The following is a 21,520-nucleotide window of genomic DNA, read 5'->3' as shown; positions in this document are numbered from 1 at the left end:
CCCCGCCGCACGCCCCCACTCCTCCACCGCCCACCCACACACCCCCACTCCTTCCCCCACCTCCGCACGCCCCCACTCCCCCACTCCTTACCCCCCCCGCACGCCCCCACACCACCGCTCCTTCCCCCCTCCGCACGCCCCCACTCCACCGCTCATTTATCCCTCCGCACGCCCCCACTCCACCGCACCTTCCCCCTGCGCACGCCCCCACTCCACCGCTCCTTCCCCCCTGCGCACGCCCCCACTCCACCGCTCCTTCCCCCCTGCGCACGCCCCCCACTCCACCGCTCCTTCCCCCCTGCGCACGCCCCCACTCCACCGCTCCTTCCCCCCTGCGCACGCCCCCACTCCACCGCTCCTTCCCCCCTGCGCACGCCCCCACTCCACCGCTCCTTCCCCCCTGCGCACGCCCCCACTCCACCGCTCCTTCCCCGCTGCGCACGCCCCCACTCCACCGCTCCTTCCCCCCTGCGCACGCCCCCACTCCACCGCTCGTTACCCCCTGCGAACGCCCCCACTCCACCGCTCCTTCCTCCCTGCGCACGCCCCCACTCTACCGCTCCTTCCCCCCCTGCGCACGCCCCAACTCCTTCCCCCCGCCGCACGCCCCCACTCCTTCCCCCCACCGCACGCCCCCACTCCTCCACCGCCCACCCACACACCCCCACTCCTTCCCCCACCTCCGCACGCCCCCACTCCCCCACTCCTTACCCCCCCCGCACGCCCCCACGCCACCGCTCCTTGCCCCCTCCGCACGCCCCCACTCCACCGCTCATTTATCCCTCCGCACGCCCCCACTCCACCGCACCTTCCCCCTGCGCATGCCCCCACTCCACCGCTCCTTCCCCCCTGCGCACGCCCCCACTCCAACGTTCCTTCCCCAAACCAGCACTGCACCACTCCTTCCCCACCCCCGCGCACGCCCCAACTGCTCGCCCCCACCGCACGCCCCCACTCCTTCCCCCCACCGCATGCCCCCACTCCTTCCCCCCCCACCCAGCACTGCACCACTCCTTCCCCCCCCCGCACACCCCAACTCCTTCACCCCCCCGCTCGCCCCCACCCCCCCACTCCTTCCCCCCACCGCACGCCCCCACTCTTTCACCCCCCCAGCACTGCACCACTCCTTCCCCCCCGCACGCCCCCACTCCCCCACCCCCCCGCACGCCCCCACTCCCCGCACGCCCCCACTCCCCCACTCGTTCCCCCCCCGCACGCCCCCACTCCAGCGCTCCATCCCCCCTGCGCACGCCCCCACTCCACCGCTCCTTCCCCCCTGCGCACGCCCCCACTCCAGCGCTCCTTCCCCCCTGCGCACGCCCCCACTCCACCGCTCCTTCCCCCCTGCGCACGCCCCCACTCCACCGCTCCTTCCCCCCTGCGCACGCCCCCACTCCACCGCTCCTTCCCCCCTGCGCACGCCCCCACTCCACCGCTCCTTCCCCCCTGCGCACGCCCCCACTCCACCGCTCCTTCCCCCCCTGCGCACGCCCCCACTCCACCGCTCCTTCCCCCCTGCGCACGCCCCCACTCCACCGCTCCTTCCCCACTGCGCACGCCCCCACTCCACCGCTCCTTCCTCCCTGCGCACGCCCCCACTCTACCGCTCCTTCCCCCCCTGCGCACGCCCCAACTCCTTCCCCCCCTCAGCACGCCCAACTCCTTCCCCCCGCCGCACGCCCCCACTCCTTCCCCCCACCGCACGCCCCCACTCCTCCACCCCCCACCCGCACACCCCCACTCCTTCCCCCACCTCCGCACGCCCCCACTCCCCCACCCCCCCCGCACGCCCCCACTCCCCGCATGCCCCCACTCCCTCCCCCCCCGCACGCCCCCACTCCAGCGCTCCATCCCCCCTGCGCACGCCCCCACTCCACCGCTCCTTCCCCCCTCCGCACGCCCCCACTCCACCGCTCCTTCCCCCCTCCACCGCTCCTTCCGCCCTCCGCACAACCGCTCCTTCCACCCACCAGCACTGCACCAGCACTGCACCACTCCTTCCCCACACCGCACGCCCCCACTCCTTCCCCCCCCGGCACGCCGACACTCCACCACTCCTTCGCTTCCCCCCCCGGCACGCCGCCACTCCACCACTCCTTGGCTCCCCCCCCCCGCACGCCCCCACTCCATCACTCCTTCACCCCCCGCACGCCCCCACTCCATCACTCCTTCACCCCCCGCACGTCCCCACTCCATCACTCCTTCCACCCCCGCACACCCTCACTCCACCACTCCTTCCCCCAACCAGCACTGCACCACTCCTTTGCCCCATCCGCACGCCCCCACTTCTCCACTCCTTCCCCTCCCGGCACTGCACCACTCCTTTGCCCCCTCCGCACGCCCCCACTTCTCCACTCCTTCCCCTCCCGGGACTGCACCACTCCTTCCCCCCACCGCATACCCCCACTCCTTCCACCCTGCCCCGCACGCCCCGACTCCCCCGCACCTTCCCCCCCGCTGCACGCCCCCGCTCCTTCCCCCCTGCGCACGCCCCCACTCCACCACTCCTTGCCCCCCGCACGCCCCCACTCCACCACTCCTTGCCCCCCGCACGCCCCCACTCCACCACTCCTTGCCCCCCGCACGCCCCCACTCCACCACTCCTTGCCCCCCGCACGCCCCCACTCCACCACTCCTTCACCCCCCGCACGTCCCCACTCCATCACTCCTTCCACCCCCGCACACCCTCACTCCACCACTCCTTCCCCCAACCAGCACTGCACCACTCCTTTGCCCCATCCGCACGCCCCCACTTCTCCACTCCTTCCCCTCCCGGCACTGCACCACTCCTTTGCCCCCTCCGCACGCCCCCACTTCTCCACTCCTTCCCCTCCCGGGACTGCACCACTCCTTCCCCCCACCGCATACCCCCACTCCTTCCACCCTGCCCCGCACGCCCCGACTCCCCCGCACCTTCCCCCCCTGCGCACGCCCCAACTCCTTCCCCCCCCTCAGCACGCCCAACTCCTTCCCCCCGCCGCACGCCCCCACTCCTTCCCCCCGCCGCACGCCCCCACTCCTCCACCGCCCACCCACACACCCCCACTCCTTCCCCCACCTCCGCACGCCCCCACTCCCCCACTCCTTACCCCCCCCGCACGCCCCCACACCACCGCTCCTTCCCCCCTCCGCACGCCCCCACTCCACCGCTCATTTATCCCTCCGCACGCCCCCACTCCACCGCACCTTCCCCCTGCGCACGCCCCCACTCCACCGCTCCTTCCCCCCTGCGCACGCCCCCACTCCACCGCTCCTTCCCCCCTGCGCACGCCCCCACTCCACCGCTCCTTCCCCCCCCGCACGCCCCCACTCCACCGCTCCTTCCCCCCTGCGCACGCCCCCACTCCACCGCTCCTTCCCCCCTGCGCACGCCCCCACTCCACCGCTCCTTCCCCCCTGCGCACGCCCCCACTCCACCGCTCCTTCCCCGCTGCGCACGCCCCCACTCCACCGCTCCTTCCCCCCTGCGCACGCCCCCACTCCACCGCTCGTTACCCCCTGCGAACGCCCCCACTCCACCGCTCCTTCCTCCCTGCGCACGCCCCCACTCTACCGCTCCTTCCCCCCCTGCGCACGCCCCAACTCCTTCCCCCCGCCGCACGCCCCCACTCCTTCCCCCCACCGCACGCCCCCACTCCTCCACCGCCCACCCACACACCCCCACTCCTTCCCCCACCTCCGCACGCCCCCACTCCCCCACTCCTTACCCCCCCCGCACGCCCCCACGCCACCGCTCCTTCCCCCCTCCGCACGCCCCCACTCCACCGCTCATTTATCCCTCCGCACGCCCCCACTCCACCGCACCTTCCCCCTGCGCATGCCCCCACTCCCACCGCTCCTTCCCCCCTGCGCACGCCCCCACTCCAACGTTCCTTCCCCAAACCAGCACTGCACCACTCCTTCCCCCACCCCCGCGCACGCCCCAACTGCTCGCCCCCACCGCACGCCCCCACTCCTTCCCCCCACCGCATGCCCCCACTCCTTCCCCCCCCACCCAGCACTGCACCACTCCTTCCCCCCCCGCACACCCCAACTCCTTCACCCCCCCGCTCGCCCCCACCCCCCCACTCCTTCCCCCCACCGCACGCCCCCACTCTTTCACCCCCCAGCACTGCACCACTCCTTCCCCCCCGCACGCCCCCACTCCCCCACCCCCCCGCACGCCCCCACTCCCCGCACGCCCCCACTCCCCCACTCGTTCCCCCCCCGCACGCCCCCACTCCAGCGCTCCATCCCCCCTGCGCACGCCCCCACTCCACCGCTCCTTCCCCCCTGCGCACGCCCCCACTCCACCGCTCCTTCCCCCCTGCGCACGCCCCCACTCCACCGCTCCTTCCCCCCTGCGCACGCCCCCACTCCACCGCTCCTTCCCCCCTGCGCACGCCCCAACTCCACCGCTCCTTCCCCCCTGCGCACGCCCCCACTCCACCGCTCCTTCCCCACTGCGCACGCCACCACTCCACCGCTCCTTCCCCACTGCGCACGCCCCCACTCCACCGCTCCTTCCCCACTGCGCACGCCCCCACTCCACCGCTCCTTCCCCCCTGCGCACGCCCCCACTCCACCGCTCCTTCCCCCCTGCGCACGCCCCACTCCACCGCTCCTTCCCCCCTGCGCACGCCCCCACTCCACCGCTCCTTCCCCCCTGCGCACGCCCCCACTCCACCGCTCCTTCCCCCCTGCGCACGCCCCCACTCCACCGCTCCTTCCCCCCTGCGCACGCCCCCACTCCACCGCTCCTTCCCCCCTGCGCACGCCCCCACTCCACCGCTCCTTCCCCCTGCGCACGCCCCCACTCCACCGCTCCTTCCCCCCTGCGCACGCCCCCCACTCCACCGCTCCTTCCCCACTGCGCACGCCCCCACTCCACCGCTCCTTCCTCCCTGCGCACGCCCCCACTCTACGCTCCTTCCCCCCCTGCGCACGCCCCAACTCCTTCCCCCCCTCAGCACGCCCAACTCCTTCCCCCGCCGCACGCCCCACTCCTTCCCCCCACCGCACGCCCCCACTCCTCCACCCCCCACCCGCACACCCCCACTCCTTCCCCCACCTCCGCACGCCCCCACTCCCCCACTCCTTACCCCACCCCCGCACGCCCCCACGCCACCGCTCCTTCCCCCCTCCGCACGCCCCCACTCCACCGCTCCTTCCCCCCTGCGCACGCCCCCACTCCAACGTTCCTTCCCCCCACCAGCACTGCACCACTCCTTCCCCACCCCCGCGCACGCCCCAACTGCTCGCCCCCACCGCACGCCCCCACTCCTTCCCCCCACCGCATGCCCCCACTCCTTCCCCCCCCACGCAGCACTGCACCACTCCTTCCCCCCCCGCACACCCCAACTCCTTCACCCCCCCGCTCGCCCCCACCCCCCCCACTCCTTCCCCCCACCGCATCCCCCACTCTTTCACCCCCCAGCACTGCACCACTCCTTCCCCCCCGCACGCCCCCACTCCCCCACCCCCCCCGCACGCCCCCACTCCCCGCATGCCCCCACTCCCTCCCCCCCCGCACGCCCCCACTCCAGCGCTCCATCCCCCCTGCGCACGCCCCCACTCCACCGCTCCTTCCCCCCTCCGCACGCCCCCACTCCACCGCTCCTTCCCCCCTCCGCATGCCCCCGCTCCACCGCTCCTTCCGCCCTCCGCACAACCGCTCCTTCCACCCACCAGCACTGCACCAGCACTGCACCACTCCTTCCCCACACCGCACGCCCCCACTCCTTCCCCCCCGGCACGCCGACACTCCACCACTCCTTCGCTTCCCCCCCCGGCACGCCGCCACTCCACCACTCCTTGGCTCCCCCCCCCCGCACGCCCCCACTCCATCACTCCTTCACCCCCCGCACGCCCCCACTCCATCACTCCTTCACCCCCCGCACGTCCCCACTCCATCACTCCTTCCACCCCCGCACACCCTCACTCCACCACTCCTTCCCCCAACCAGCACTGCACCACTCCTTTGCCCCATCCGCACGCCCCCACTTCTCCACTCCTTCCCCTCCCGGCACTGCACCACTCCTTTGCCCCCTCCGCACGCCCCCACTTCTCCACTCCTTCCCCTCCCGGGACTGCACCACTCCTTCCCCCCACCGCATACCCCCACTCCTTCACCCTGCCCCGCACACCCCGACTCCCCCGCACCTTCCCCCCCGCTGCACGCCCCCGCTCCTTCCCCCCCTGCGCACGCCCCCACTCCACCACTCCTTCCCCCCCGCACGCCCCCACTCCACCGCTCCTTCCCCCCCGCACGCCCCCACTCCACCGCTCCTTCCCCCCCGCACGCCCCCACTCCACCGCTCCTTCCCCCCCGCACGCCCCCACTCCACCGCTCCTTCCCCCCAGCACGCCCAACTCCTTCCCCCCGCCGCACGCTGCCACTCCTTCCCCCCACCGCACGCCCCCACTCAACTCCCCAGCACTGCACCACTCCCCCCCCCGCCACCCGCATACCCCCACTCCTTCCCCCACCTCCGCACGCCCCCACTCCTTCCCCCACCTCCGCACGCCCCCACTCCTTCCCCCACCTCCGCACGCCCCCACTCCTTCCCCCACCTCCGCACGCCCCCACTCCTTCCCCACTCCGCACGCCCCCAATCCACCGCTCCTTCCCCCCTCCGCACGCCCCCACTCCACCGCTCCTTCCCCCCTCCGCACGCCCCCACTCCACCGCTCCTTCCCCCCTCCGCACGCCCCCACTCCACTGCTCCTTCCCCCCTCCGCTCCTTCCCCACTCCGCACGCCCCCAATCCACCGCTCCTTCCCCTTCCGCGCGCCCCCACTCCAACGCTCCTTCCCCCTCCGCACGCCCCCACTCCTTCGCCACCGCACGCCCCCACTCCTTCCCCGCCCTCACTCCAACACTCCATCCCCCCAACAGCACTGCACCACTCCTTCCCCCACCGCCTCACGCCCCGACACCCCCACTCCTTGACCCCCCGCACGCCCCCGCTCCTTCCCGCCCCCGCACGCCCCCACTCCACCGCTCCTTCACAACTCCGCACGCCCCCACTCCACCGCTCCTTCACCCCTCCGCACGCCCACACTCCACCGCTCCTTCCCACCTCCGCACGCCCCCACTCCACCGCTCCTTCCCCCCTCCGCACGCCCCCACTCCTTCCCCACTCCGCACGCACGCACTCCACCGCTCCTTCCCCCCCCCAACCCCAGACTGCACCACTCCTTCCCCCCCGCATGCCCACACTACACCACTCCTTCCCCCCCCGCACGCCCCCACTCCTTCCCCCCCCCGCACGCCCCCACTCCATCCCCCCCCCCGCACGCCCCCACTCCATCCCCCCCCCCGCACGCCCCAACTCCATCGCTCCTCCCCCCCCACTCCACTGCTCCTTCCCCCCTGCGCACGCCCCCACTCCAACGTTCCTTCCCCCCACCAGCACTCCAACGTTCCTTCCCCCCACCAGCACTGCACCACTCCTTCCCCCCCCTGCGCACGCCCCAACTCCTTGCCCCCACCGCACGCCCCCACTCGTTCCCCCCACCGCATGCCCCCACTCCTTCCCCCCCCGCACGCCCCGACATCCCCACTCCTTCCCCCCCGGCACGCCCCCAGTGCGCCACGCCCACACGCCCCCATTCCCCCACTTCTTCCCCCCCCTCCACACGCCCCTTCTTCCCCCCCTCCACACGCCCCTTCTTCCCCCCCCTCCACACGCCCCTTCTTCCCCCCCCTCCACACGCCCCTTCTTCCCCCCCCTCCACACGCCCCTTCTTCCCCCCCCTCCACACGCCCCTTCTTCCCCCCCCTCACACGCCCCTTCTTCCCCCCCCTCCACACGCCCCTTCTTCCCCCCCCTCCACACGCCCCTTCTTCCCCCCCTCCACACGCCCCTTCTTCCCCCCCCTCCACACGCCCCTTCTTCCCCCCCCTCCACACGCCCCTTCTTCCCCCCCCTCCACACGCCCCTTCTTCCCCCCCCTCCACACGCCCCTTCTTAACCCCTCCACACGCCCCTTCTTCCCCCCCCTCCACACGCCCCTTCTTCCCCCCCCTCCACACGCCCCTTCTTCCCCCCCCTCCACACGCCCCTTCTTCCCCCCCCCTCCACACGCCCCTTCTTCCCCCCCCCTCCACACGCCCCTTCTTCCCCCCCCTCCACACGCCCCTTCTTCCCCCCCCCTCCACACGCCCCTTCTTCCCCCCCCCTCCACACGCCCCTTCTTCCCCCCCCCTCCACACGCCCCTTCTTCCCCCCCCTCCACACGCCCCTTCTTCCCCCCCCCTCCACACGCCCCTTCTTCCCCCCCCCTCCACACGCCCCTTCTTCCCCCCCCCTCCACACGCCCCTTCTTCCCCCCCCTCCACACGCCCCTTCTTCCCCCCCCTCCACACGCCCCTTCTTCCCCCACCTCCACACGCCCCTTCTTCCCCCACCTCCACACGCCCCCATTCCGCCCCTTCTTCCCCCCCCTCCACACGCCCCCATTCCGCCCCTTCTTCCCCCCCTCCACACGCCCCCATTCCGCCCCTTCTTCCCCCCCACACGCCCCCATTCCGCCCCTTCTTCCCCCCCTCCACACGCCCCCATTCCGCCCCTTCTTCCCCCCCCTGCACACGCCCTCCACACGCCCCTTCTTCCCCCACCTCCACACGCCCCCATTCCGCCCCTTCTTCCCCCCCCTCCACACGCCCCATTCCGCCCCTTCTTCCCCCCCTCCACACGCCCCCATTCCGCCCCTTCTTCCCCCCCACACGCCCCCATTCCGCCCCTTCTTCCCCCCCTCCACACGCCCCCATTCCGCCCCTTCTTCCCCCCCCTGCACACGCCCCCATTCCGCCCCTTCTTCCCCCCCCTCCACACGCCACCATTCCGCCACTTCTTCCGCCACCCCCCGCAAGCCCCCATTCCGCCACTTCTTCCGCCACCCCCATTCCGCCACTTCTTCCCCCCCGCACGCCCCCATTCCAACACCCCCACACGCCCCCTTTCCGCCCCTTCTTCCCCCCTCCACACGCCCCCATTCCGCCCCTCCTTCCCCCCCTCCACACGCCCCCATTCCGCCCCTCCTTCCCCCCCTCCACACGCCCCCATTCCGCCCCTCCTTCCGCCACCCCCACACGCCCCCATTCCGCCCCTCCAACCCCCCTGCCCCCCCATTCCACCCCCCCTGCCCCCCCATTCCACCCCCCCTCCACTCCCCTTCCCCCTCCCCACTCCCCTTCCCCCTCCCCACTCCCCTTCCCCCTCCCCACACGCCCCCATTCCGCCCCCCATTCCACCCTTCCACCCCCCCATTCCACCCCCCCTGCCCCCCCATTCCACCCCCCCTGCCCCCCCATTCCACCCCTCCCCACACGCCCCCATTCCACCCCTCCCCACACGCCCCCATTCCACCCCTCCCCACACGCCCCCATTCCTTTTCCCCCTCTACTTTCACTCATCCCCCACACCTGCTCCTTCTCCTCCCAACCCTGTTCTATCCCCGACAACGTACACCCCCGCTCCGCCCCCACCCGCCTACCCCAAACCCCACCATCCCCCTCTCGTCCTGTCCTCCTCCATATTCTCCTCCACCCCTCTCAATCCCCTCACTTCTCCTCTTCCCCCCCCGCCAGCTCCCCGGCCCTTCTCCCCGCACACTCTGATTCTGGGCAGCGGCCCGGACCCGGGGCCCGCTCCTCTTCCTCGATCTTTGTGTGGCTCCGACATTATTTTGTTTCTAAACGCGCGCGCGCTGGCTCTCTCTCTCCACCGGTCGTCTGCGTATCAGTTCCCGCGGCTCGAGGGCCGGCTCACACTCACAGTTTCAGGCTGATGTTGGCGGCCTAGCCGGCGGCCTCCGCCGGGCTTTCCCTCCGGGTTTTTTTTTGTTCCGACAGAAACTCAGCGCCTTCCCCACAACAACATGGCGCCGGGCAGCATCCCCGCGCTCACCACCTAGGCCCCGCCCCCTACCGCTAAACACCGCCCACTTCCTCCCTCCCCCCCACCACGGAAAGGCCGGAATGGCCCCGCTCCACCTCCCGTGCCGACTCCGCCCCCGACTGCCCGCAGGGTCCCGCCTCCAGACCGAGTCCCGCCCCCTCGCGGAAGTGCTGATGTTAGACGAGGGTCGACCAAGTTAGAAATAATGGGAACTGCAGATGCTGGAGAATCCAATATAATAAAATGAGGCTGGATGAACACAGCAGGCCCAGCAGCATCTCAGGAGCACAAAAGCTGACGTTTCAGGCCTAGACCCTTCATCAGAGAGGGGCATGGGGTGAGGGTTCTGGAATAAATAGGGAGAGATGGGGAGGCGGACCGAAGATGGAGAGAAAAGAAGATAGGTGGAGAGGAGAGTATAGGTGGGGAGGTAGGGAGGGGATAGGCCAGTCCAGGGAAGACGGACAGGTCAAGGAGGTGGGATGAGGTTAGTAGGTAGGAGATGGAGGTGCGGCTTGGGGTGGGAGGAAGGGATGGGTGAGAGGAAGAACAGGTTAGGGAAGCAGAGACACGTTGGACTGGTTTTGGGATGCAGTGGGTGGAGGGGAAGAGCTGGGCTGGTTGTGGGGGGCAGGGGACGAACTGGACTGGTTTTGGGATGGGGTGGGGGAAGGGGAGATTTTGAAGCTGGTGAAGTTCACATTGATGCTATTGGGCTGTCGGGTTCCCAAGCGGAATATGAGTTGCTGTTCCTGCAACCTTCGGGTGGCATCATTGTGGCACTGCAGGACGCCCATGATGGACATGTCATCTAAAGAATGGGAGGGGGAGTGGAAACGGTTTGCGACTGGGAGGTGCAGTTGTTTATTGCGAACCGAGCGTAGGTGTTCTGCAAAGCGGTCTCCAAGCCTCCGCTTGGTTTCCCCAATGTAGAGGAAGCCACACCAGGTACAGTGGATGCAGTATACCACATTGGCAGATGTGCAGGTGAACCTCTGCTTAATATGGAAAGTCATCTTGGGGCCTGGGATAGGGGTGAGGGAGGAGGTGTGGGGGCAAGTGTAGCATTTCCTGCGGTTGCAGGGGAAGGGGACTTCACCAGCTTCAAAATCTCCCCTTCCCCCACCGCATCCCAAAACCAGCCCAGTTCATCCCCTCCCCCCACTGCACCACACAACCAGCCCAGCTATTCCCCTCCACCCACTGCATCCCAAAACCAGTCCAACCTGTCTCTGCCTCCCTAACCTGTTCTTACTCTCACCCATCGCTTCCTCCCACCCCAAGCCGCACCTCTGTCTCCTACCTACTAACCTCATCCCACCTCCTTGACCTGTCCGTCTTCCCTGGACTGACCTATCCCCTCCCTACCTCCCCACCTATACTCTCCTCTCCACCTATCTTCTTTTCTCTCCATCTTCGGTCCGCCTCCCCCTCTCTCTCTATTTATTCCAGAACCCTCACCCCATGCCCCTCTCTGATGAAGGGTCTAGGCCCGAAACGTCAGCTTTTGTGCTCCTGAGATGCTGCTGGGCCTGCTGTGTTCATCCAGCCTCACATTTCATTAACTAGGTTACAGTCCAGCAGGTTTATTTGAAATCACAAGCTTTCCGAGTGCAGTGAGAAAGCAGGGCACACAGGCACAGAGTTTATAGGTAGCGAAATCAAAGGGCAGAGACGTCAAAAAAATCATACAAATGGTGTGTGTAGTACCAGATTATAAATCTGCCGGTGACCAACAGTGTTAGACTGAGAGTCAAGTGTCAACAGCTGAATAACCATGGTAGTTCGGAGGAAGAATCTTTGCTTCCGACACAGGAAACGTGGGTTTGATCCCTGGTCAATGCATAGCAGTCCTTTCTTTGAATAACCAGTGAAGGGATGACCTATAATCTGATTAGGGGAGGAGAGAACCACTTACAAAAAAATCAAAGTAAGGTTATAACAAGTTGTAGAGCTGGATGTACGCAGCAGGCCAGGCAGCACCAGAGGAGTAGGAAAGCTGACTAAATAAGGTGGTGCTGGAGATGAACCAAATGACTGGAATCACATGCTGAATTCAAAACCGTACAAACTAATCAAGGTAGAGAGATCATAACAATTTGTCAAGTTGATGCTGTCTAAACAGGACAGTAAGGGGTTAGACAGAAGACGGTCTCAGTTCCAGGAAGGGTCACCGGACCCGAAACGTTAACTCCGTTTTCTCCTTCACAGGTTTTGCCAGACCTGCTGAGCTTTGCCAGCAACTTTGTTTTTGTTCCTACCATACTGTTCTTCATTTGTAAAATCTTCCTTTTGGCCCTGCCCCCACCCCCTTCGACAGCAGGCTGGGCCCCGTCCCTCCATCCATCCAGCCCCGGTTCCCCCATAACCCCGTCCATCCTGACTTCAGGGAAGCATGGGGGGGGAGCACTGGGATAGGGAATCAGGGGTATGGGGGTGGGTTTGGGACAGAGCATCAGAGAGGATGTGGAGGCACTGGGATAGGGCATCGGGGAGGGCATGGGGCACTGGAATAGGGCATCAGGGTGGGCACTTGAGGCATGGAGGGGGCACTGGCATGGGAAGGGCACTTGTGGGGGACACTGGCACCAGTGAAGGCATGGGAGGATGACACAGGCACTGCTGACTTTGGGAAGACACTGGGGATCGAAGAAGGCACCGGGGGCATGGAGACAACATTGTGAGAAAACTGGGCACCGGGGAGTGCACTGATACAGAAAGTTTCACGGGATGGGGAGCAGTGGCACAGAAAAAGGCATCAGAGCAGGGGATAAAGGAGAGGACACCAACACAGGGGCTTGGTGAGGATACAGGCACAGGAGGCATTGCCTATGATATTGATATGGGAGGACATTGACATGAGTCACTGGCGCTGGGGCATTGGGGAAGATCATGGCCTGGAGGGCTAGCAACAGACACTGGCACAGCGAGCACTGGGGAAGGGACACTAGCACGAGGATAGGACATTGTGGGTTCCGCACTGGGAGTGGGCACTGGCATGGGGGAGGGCACTGGAAAGACACTGTGACTACAATTGGGCACTAGGTATGGGTACTGAATAGTGGAGTGTACTGTGGCGAGCAAGGGCATTAACCATCCATACATTCCAACAAGTAAGGAAAATTCTATGGGACAGACCTGTCATCCATAGTCAAGTATTAAAAGAAATCAAAGATAATATCAACCATGAAGGAAAATCACATGATTGAGCAAAGATGCATGTAGGTCAGAAGATTGATATTTAAAAAGGCAAGGAACTGCTAAAAGATTGATAAGGTGGATGCTAAAAGATTGATAAGGTGGAAAAACTTTGAGCAAAGAAAGTTTTCCAACAATATTATAACAGATAGGAAGTTTTTTCTTTGGATATTTAAAAAGAAAAAAAGAGTAAACAAAGTCAGTGTTGGTCCTATAGAAATATGTTTGGGAATTAATAGTAATGGAGAACACAGAGATGGCAGAGATAGTAAACAGATATTTTGTGTTGGTCTTCAGCAGGAAAGATACAAGTAACATTGAGGAAAAAGGTGTACAGCAAGAATTGAACAAGAGGGAGGAACACACAGAACTTAGACTCAAGTAGCATTGAATGAATTGTTGGAACTCTTGAGTTGACAAGCCCCCAGGTCCTGATGTATGTCATCCTAGGGTCTTAAAAGATGTAGCTACTGAGATAGTTGATATACCAGTTTTAGTTTTCCAAAACTCAATTGATTGATGAAGGTTCCCTTCAATTTGAAAATTGCCAATGAAACTCGTGTATTCAAAAAAAGGAGCGAGACAGAAATCAGGAAAATACGGGCCAATTAGCATAACATCTTTCGTAAGGAAAATATTAGAAACTATTATTGAAGATATTATGTCAGGACACTTAGCTAGGTAAGCAGGCAGAGCCAACATGGCTTTGTCAAAGGAAATATTTATCAAATTTATTTGATGTCTTTGAAGCCAGTAACTTGTACTATGGATAAAGGGGAACCAGTGGTTATATTGTACTTAGATTTTCAGAAGGCATTTGATAAGGTGACAGATTAAAAATTATTGCACATGGTTAAAGCTCATGGTTTTGGGGATAACATACTGGCATTGATAGAAAATTGGTTTCTAACAGATAGCAGAAAGTGGCAATAAATGGGTCTTTTTCAGACAGAATGTCATGCAGATAGTGTGCTATAAAATTCTGCACTGAGGCCTCAACTCTTTACAATCTATATAAATAATTTGACTGAAGGGACCAAAAGTGCAGTAGCTAAATTTGCTGAAGACTCAAAGGTAGATAGGAAAGTGAGATGGGAAAACAATATAAGGGCTTTACAAAGGGATGCAGATGGGCTAAGTGAGTGGGCAGAGAGCTAGCAAATGGAAGACAATGTGGGGAAGTGCGAAAAATGTCCATTTAGGCACAAAGAATAAAACGGTGAGAGATTGCAGAGCTCTGAGATGTAGAGAGAACTGGATGTCTGAGTGCATGAATGGCAGGTGAGGATGCAGGTACAGTAATCAATCAGGAAAGCCAATAGAATGGTATGTTTCATTGTTAAACGCAGGAGTAGGCAGGTTATGCTTCTGTTTTGCATGGGAATTTTGATATATACAGTACTGATCACCATGAGAGCAGTTCATAGAAAGCTTGCTTGACTAATACCTGGAGTGAATGAAGAGTGAATGAGCCTTTTAAGGAAGATTTATACAGCCTAGGCCTTTATCCTCTGGAGTTCAGAAGAGTCAGTCCTTGAAGATCAACAAGACAGTTTATATGTGGAACCATAGGGGATGGTTGAGATACTAAACAAGTATGTTGCATTAGTTTTTACTGTAGGGAGGACATGGAGGCGAAAGAACTTGGGGAAATACATAGTGATTTCTTGAAAAGTTTCCAAATTACAGAAGAGGAGGTACTGAAAGTCTTAAAATGCATAAAGGTAGATAAATCTCCAGGATCAAGTGTTTCCCACATCTTTATGGGGAAGCTAGGGAAGTGATTGCTGGGGCCATGCTGAGGTATTTAGAATCATAGAGTCATACAGTAATACAGCATGGAAACAGGCCCTTCAGCCAAAACTGGTCCAAGCTAACTATGGTGCCCACTCTTTTCTGATGAAGGGTCTAGGCCCGAAACGTCAGCTTTTGTGCTCTTAAGATGCTGCTTGGCCTGCTGTGTTCATCCAGCTCCACACTTTGTTATCTCAGGTAGTTCCAATTGCCCACATTTGGCCCATTTCTCTTGAAATCCTTCCCATTTATATACTTATCGAAATGTTTTTTTTTAACTGTTGCTATTGTATCTGCCTCAACCACTTTCTCTGGCAGCACATTTCATATATGCACCACCCTCTGCATGAAGAAGTTGCCCCTCAGGTCCTTCTTAAATCTTTCTCCCCTTATCTTAAACCTATGTCCCCCAGTTTTCAATTCCCCATCTCTGGGAAAAAGACTGTATGCATTCATCCTATCTATGCCCCTCATTATTTTATAAACCTCAATAAGATCACACCTCATTCTCCTACATTCCAAGGAATAAAGTCCTATCCTGGCCAACCTCTCCCTATAACTCAGGCCAAGTTGTTCTGGCAACATCCTCATAAATCTTCTTTGCACACTTTCCGGTTTAATTATGGCTCTCCTATAACAGGGTGACCAAAACTGTACACAATACTCCAAGTGCAGCCTCACCAACAAATTGTACAACTGTAACACAACATCCCAACTCCTATACTCAATGCCTCAGCCCTCAGGATTTTACCATTTACTGTATAACTCCCACCTTGGTTTGACTTTCCAAAGCGCAACACCTCACACTTATCTGCATTGAATTGTATATTCCAAGCCTCAGCCCATTTCCCCTTCTAATCAAGATCCCTCTGTAATTTTTGATAACCTTCCTTGCTATCAATCAGACTTCCTTATCTTGTACCATCTGCAAACTTACTAATCATGCCTTGTACATTCACATCCAAACCATTTATGTAAATAACAAATAAGAAAGATCTCAGCACCGACCCCTGTGGCACACCACTGGTCACGGGCCTCCAGTCGAAGAAACGACCTTCAACCATCACCTTTTGCCTCCTACCATTGAGCCAATTTTGAATCCAGTTAGCTAGCTCTCCCTGGATCCCATGCTACCTAGCCTTCATGACCAGCCTGCCATGCAGAACCTTGTCAAAGACCTTACTATAGTCCATATGGACAACATTCACTACCCTACCCTCACCTATCCTGTTGGTTACCTCTTTGAAAAACTCTAAAAGATTTGTCAGATATGACTTCCCATGCACAAATCCATGCTGACTATCCCTGATCAGACCTTGGCTATCCAAGTGTTGGTAGATCCTGTCCAGTATCCTCTCCAATAAATTGTCTACCACTGATGCCAGGCTCATTGGCCTGTAGATCCCTGGTTTGTCTTTGCTACCTTTCTTAAACAATGGGAAAACATTAGCCACCCTCCAGTCTTCCAGAACTTCTCAAACGGCAAAGGTGAAATAAAAATCTCTGCAATTTCTTCCCTAGCCTCCCACAATGTCTGAGGATGGACTTGATCAGGTCCAGGGGATTTATCCAGCTTAACATACTTTAAGGCTTTGTGTGTGGAGAATCGTGTCCCATCAACTTTGTTGAGGTTTTTTGAAGAGTTGTTAAAGAAGATTGATGATGGTCAAGCAGTAGATGTTGTATATAAGGACTTTAGTAAAGCATTCAATGAGAATCTACATGGTAGGCTGGTTAGTAAGATTAGATCACATGGGATCCAATGGAAGTTGACCAATTGGATACAAAATTGGCTTGAAGGTAGGAGACAGAGGATGATGGAGGGATATTTTCAGGCTGGAGACCTGTGACCAGTGGTGTGCCGCAAGGATTGGTGCTGGGTCCGCTGCTTTTCATCATTTATATAAATGATGTGGATGTGAATATAGGAGGTATCATTTGTAATTTTTCAGATGACGCCAAAATAGATGTTTTAGTGAACAGTAAAGATGGTTATCTCAGAGGATAACAGGACCTTAATCAGATGGGCCAACAGGCCGAGGAGTGGCAGATGGAATTTAATTTAGATAAATCTGAGGTACTACATTTTGGCAGGGCAAACCAGGGCAGAACTTATACACTTAATGGTAAGGACCCAGGGAGTGTTGCCGAACAAAGAGACCTATGCGTGTAGGTACAAAATTTATTGAAAATTGAGTTGCATATAGAGAGGATTGTGAAGAAGGCATTTGGCACACATGCCTTCATTGGTCATAACATTGAATATAGGAGTTGGGATATCATATTGCAGTTGTTCAGTACATTGGTGAGGCCACTTTTGGGATATTGCATACAATTCTAGTCATCATCTACATCAACATTTACAAGTTGTTGCTGGGACTGGAGGTTTTGACCTATGGGGAGATACTGAATAGGTTGGGCTATTTTCCCTGCAGCATTGGAGACTGAGGAATGACCTTATACAGATTTATAAAATCATGAGGGGCATGGATATAGAGAATATTCAGGTCTTTTCCCTAGTCTGGGGGGACTCTAAAATTAGAGGACATAGGCTTAAGGTGAGAGGGAACAGATTTAACAAACACCCGAAGGGTAACTTTTTCACATGGAGCGTGGTGCATGACTGGAACGAGCTGCCAGAGAACATGGTGGAAACTGGCATAATTACAACATTTAAAAGGTATCTGGATGGGTATCTGAATAGAAAAGGTACAGAGGGATAGGGGACAAATGCCAGCAATGGGACTCGATCTGATTGGGATATCTGGTCAGTGTGGATGAGTTGGAGTGAAGAGTCTGTTTCCATGCTGTATGACTCTATATAAGACCCTCAGGGGACTTGATTGCGTTGTTATGGAGAGGATGATTCCTCTCGTGGAATCTAGAGTTAGGCATCATTGTTTCAAAGTAAGTAAGGGTTTGCCCATTTGAGACAAAGATGAGAATTTTGCTTTTCTCTCACAGGTCTGAGTGTTTTTGGAATTCCTTTCCTCAAAAGTCAGTGGATGCAGAATTGTTATTTTAAGGCAAAGGGAAGTGGATCCTTGATTACCAAGGGCATGAAAAATGATCAGGGTATGCAGGAATGTACAGTGAGGCTAATATCAGATCAGCCATGATCTCATTGAAAGACAAACCAGTCTCAAAGGGCCAAACGGCCTTCTCGTTGCTTCCTCCACACTCACTGAGAACCCATGGCACTGACACAGGGAGGAGACCCAACCATTCATGCACTCGCTCACTCATTTACCTCACTCATATACCTCACTCACAAACCTCACTCACTCACCTCACTCATATACCTCACTCACTCACCTCACTCACTCACCTCACTCACATACCTCACTCACTCACCTCACTCATATACCTCACTCACTCACCTCACTTACAAACCTCACTCACTCACCTCACTCATATACCTCACTCACATACCTCACTCACTCACCTCACTCACTCACCTCACTCACATATCTCACTCATATACCTCACTCACATACCTCACTCACTCACCTCACTACTCACCTCACTCACATACCTCACTCACATATCTCACTCATATACCTCACTCACATACCTCACTCACTCACCTCACTCACTCACCTCACTTACAAACCTCACTCACTCACCTCACTCATATACCTCACTCATATACCTCACTCACTCACCTCACTCACTCACCTCACTCACTCACCTCACTCACATACCTCACTCACTCACCTCACTCACTCACCTCACTCACTCATCTTACTCACCTCACTCACTCACCTCACTCATATACCTCACTCACATACCTCACTCACTCACCTCACTACTCACCTCACTTACAAACCTCACTCACTCACCTCACTCACTCACCTCACTTACAAACCTCACTCACATACCTCACTCACTCACCTCACTCACTCATCTTACTCACCTCACTCACTTACCTCACTCATATACCTCACTCACATACCTCACTCACTCACCTCACTCACATACCTTACTCACTCATCTTACTCACCCCACTCACCTCACTCTCTTACCTCACTCATATACCTCACTCACTCACCTCACTTACAAAACTCACTCACTCACCTCACTCATATACCTCACTCACATACCTCACTCACTCACCTCACTCACATACCTTACTCACTCATCTTACTCACCCCACTCACCTCACTCTCTTACCTCACTCATATACCTCACTCACTCACCTCACTCACATACCTTACTCACTCACCTCACTCACTCACCTCACTCACTCACCTCACTTACAAACCTCACTCACTCACCTCACTCATATACCTCACTCACATACCTCACTCACTCACCTCACTCACTCACCTCACTCACTCACCTCACTCACATACCTCACTCACTCACCTCACTCACCTCACTCACTCTCCTCACTCACTCATCTTACTCACCTCACTCACTTACCTCACTCATATACCTCACTCACTCACCTCACTCACACACCTCACTCAAATATCTCACTCACTCACCTCACTCACATACCTTACTCACTCATCTTACTCACCCCACTCACCTCACTCACTTACCTCACTCATATACCTCACTCACTCACCTCACTCACATATCTCACTCACTCACCTCACTCACTCACCTCACTCACTCACACACCTCACTCACCTCACTCACTCACATCACTCACTTAACTCACTCACAAAACCTCACTCTCATACCTCACTCACATATCTCATTCACTCTCCTCACTCACATACCTCACTCACTCACCTCACTCAAATATCTCACTCACTCACCTCACTCACTCACCTCACTCAAATATCTCACTCACTCACCTCACTCACATACCTTACTCACTCATCTTACTCACCCCACTCACCTCACTCACTTACCTCACTCATATACCTCACTCACTCACCTCACTCGCATATCTCACTCACTCACCTCACTCACTCACTCACACACCTCACTCACACACCTCACTCACCTCACTCACTCACATCACTCACTTAACTCACTCACAAAACCTCACTCTCATACCTCACTCACATATCTCATTCACTCTCCTCACTCACATACCTCACTCACTCACCTCACTCAAATATCTCACTCACTCACCTCACTCAAATATCTCACTCACTCACCTCACTCACATACCTCATTCACTCACCTCACTCATTCAACTCACTCACTCACCTCACTGACATAGCTCACTGATTCACCTCACTCACTCACTTATTCAATTGGAACCATTGCAGTGGCACAGGAACAAACATAGAAGGAGCTCCTTCATTTTACAACAGCTCCACACCAGTTGGCCAAATGTCAGACTGTGAGGCTGAATTACCACAAAATGTTGAGGATCAAAGAGTGAAAAAGGGAATGTAACCTCACATGAGCTGCATAAATGTGGAAAATGGTTTCTTCAAGGCCTGAGAAAGTACAAGCTTCCCGGAAGCCCATGAACCATTTCAGTCTTCTACATGTACGACACACTCCACTTTCTCAATCCCCAATGGAAAGTGGAAGAAACATCCATAGAGATGTCTTCATGGGAAGGGACATGACTGCATTGCAAAGACTGAGGCAGGCTACCTTTGCAAGCTTCAGTTCCATTGCACCGAGAGAGGGAGAGGCTCTGGCAAGGTACAGTCACATTGCACCACCAAAAGGAGAGTCCAGAAAACAGAATGCAAGGCCTAACATACTCATCACAATCATCTTGGAAATGTAAATGGTCAAATCATTTCACAATGGTAGTAACAAGTACAGGTGTTCAAATTAATTGATGATCACAGTCCAGTCCATCACGCAAGCCAACCTTCCATCCATTGACTCCATCTAAACAACTCGCAGCCTCAGGAAGGCTACTCCTGCCCAGATTATAATCTCTTCCAATATCTTCCTTCGAGCACAAGATAAAAAGGCCGAAATACACATACCAACAGATTCAAGGACAGCTTCTTCCCCGCTGTTATTAGACTTCTAAATGGACCTCTCAAATTTTAAATTCAATGTTGATCTCACTCTTTGTACACCTTCTCTGAAACTGTAACATTGTATTCCTCACTCTGTTCCACTACTCTCATGCAATTTGTACCGTGTGATCTGCCTGTACAGCATGGAAAATAAAACGTTTCACTGCACATAGATACATGTGACAGTAATAAATCAAATCAATTCAAAGTCAAAAATCTCTCGCTTGTTCATAATTGTACAATGAAAAGTTCTTGGATTTTGTCAGCTGCACTGCATGTACATTAAATTTGTTTTAAACCATAAGACTGGTCACCATTGAGGTTAGTATAAATTATCTTTAGAATCCAATTCTGTCAAGAGTCATAACTGATTTGAAATGTTAACTCTGGTTTTGTCTCCGCACATGCTGCTGGACCTGCTGAATTTCTCCAGTACGTTCTTTTTTTATTTCAGATCTCCAGTGTTGGCAGTACTTTGTTATTATCGATATAAATCAGGTTTGTTTTCAACAATAACGATATCAGTTTGCAAATTGATTTGCGGGTAATCTTCTCCAGAGGAGTATAGATATATAATATCTCTTTATATAGACATTTCTTCGTGTAGACATAAAGATTATATCAAAATAGGTTATATTTCAAACAATAATAAGCATAACTCAATGAAACTTTAAACATTATTAAAGTATTTGT

The 21,520-nt window shown here is 57.9% G+C and overlaps 1 protein-coding gene across 13 annotated transcripts in view; it reads right to left on the bottom strand.

Moving 5' to 3' along the window:
• LOC125452761 (pumilio homolog 2-like) overlaps window positions 1-9,898 on the bottom strand; it is a 133,514-nt gene extending 123,616 nt beyond the window's left edge. For all 13 annotated transcript variants that reach the window (XM_048531574.2, XM_059645639.1, XM_059645638.1 and 10 more), the window contains exon 1: window positions 9,762-9,898. The gene's annotated coding sequence lies outside the window, so the exon portion shown is untranslated. The remainder of the gene's footprint in view (window positions 1-9,761) is intronic.
• Window positions 9,899-21,520: the final 11,622 nt, after the last annotated feature.

Source organism: Stegostoma tigrinum, chromosome 4 (assembly GCF_030684315.1).
Source record: "Stegostoma tigrinum isolate sSteTig4 chromosome 4, sSteTig4.hap1, whole genome shotgun sequence".
In the NCBI taxonomy this organism is placed as follows: Eukaryota; Metazoa; Chordata; class Chondrichthyes; order Orectolobiformes; family Stegostomatidae; genus Stegostoma; species Stegostoma tigrinum.
The sequence above is the reverse complement of the archived record's forward strand: the minus strand, read 5'-3'. Positions and strand labels throughout refer to the sequence as shown.